The 386-nt window shown below is 44.6% G+C and overlaps 1 protein-coding gene across 1 annotated transcript in view; it reads right to left on the bottom strand.

Moving 5' to 3' along the window:
- slit2 (slit homolog 2 (Drosophila)) overlaps positions 1-386 on the bottom strand; it is an 85,957-nt gene that overhangs the window by 9,223 nt on the left and 76,348 nt on the right. The gene's annotated exons all lie outside the window — the stretch shown is intronic.

A 386-nucleotide genomic window follows, 5' to 3' on the forward strand; every position in this document is an offset into this window, starting at 1 on the left:
ACACACACACACACACACACACACACACACACACACACACACACACAAATGCATGTTAATGCTGGACTTTAATCCTAAAATTGAGCAGCAGTCTTCTTGGTTAGCCTGATGAAGAGCGCTGGCTTCCAGACATATGTCTAAGTGTTGATAACGTCATACCGCTTAGTAAAAGAATACACTCACAAACAAACAAACACACACACGCACACACACATACACACAGAGGCACAGACACACTACACTGACGCCAGAACACGTCGCGAGGGATTAAAACTAAAGCGAGGTTCAGATAAAATCGGTACAGGAAACCTTTACGAGGGAGCCCAAATCAACATAAACACACACACACACACACACACACACACACACACACACACACACACACA

Source organism: Anarrhichthys ocellatus, unplaced genomic scaffold (assembly GCF_004355925.1).
Source record: "Anarrhichthys ocellatus isolate YVR2014 unplaced genomic scaffold, GSC_Weel_1.0 scaffold107, whole genome shotgun sequence".
NCBI lineage: Eukaryota > Metazoa > Chordata > Actinopteri > Perciformes > Anarhichadidae > Anarrhichthys > Anarrhichthys ocellatus.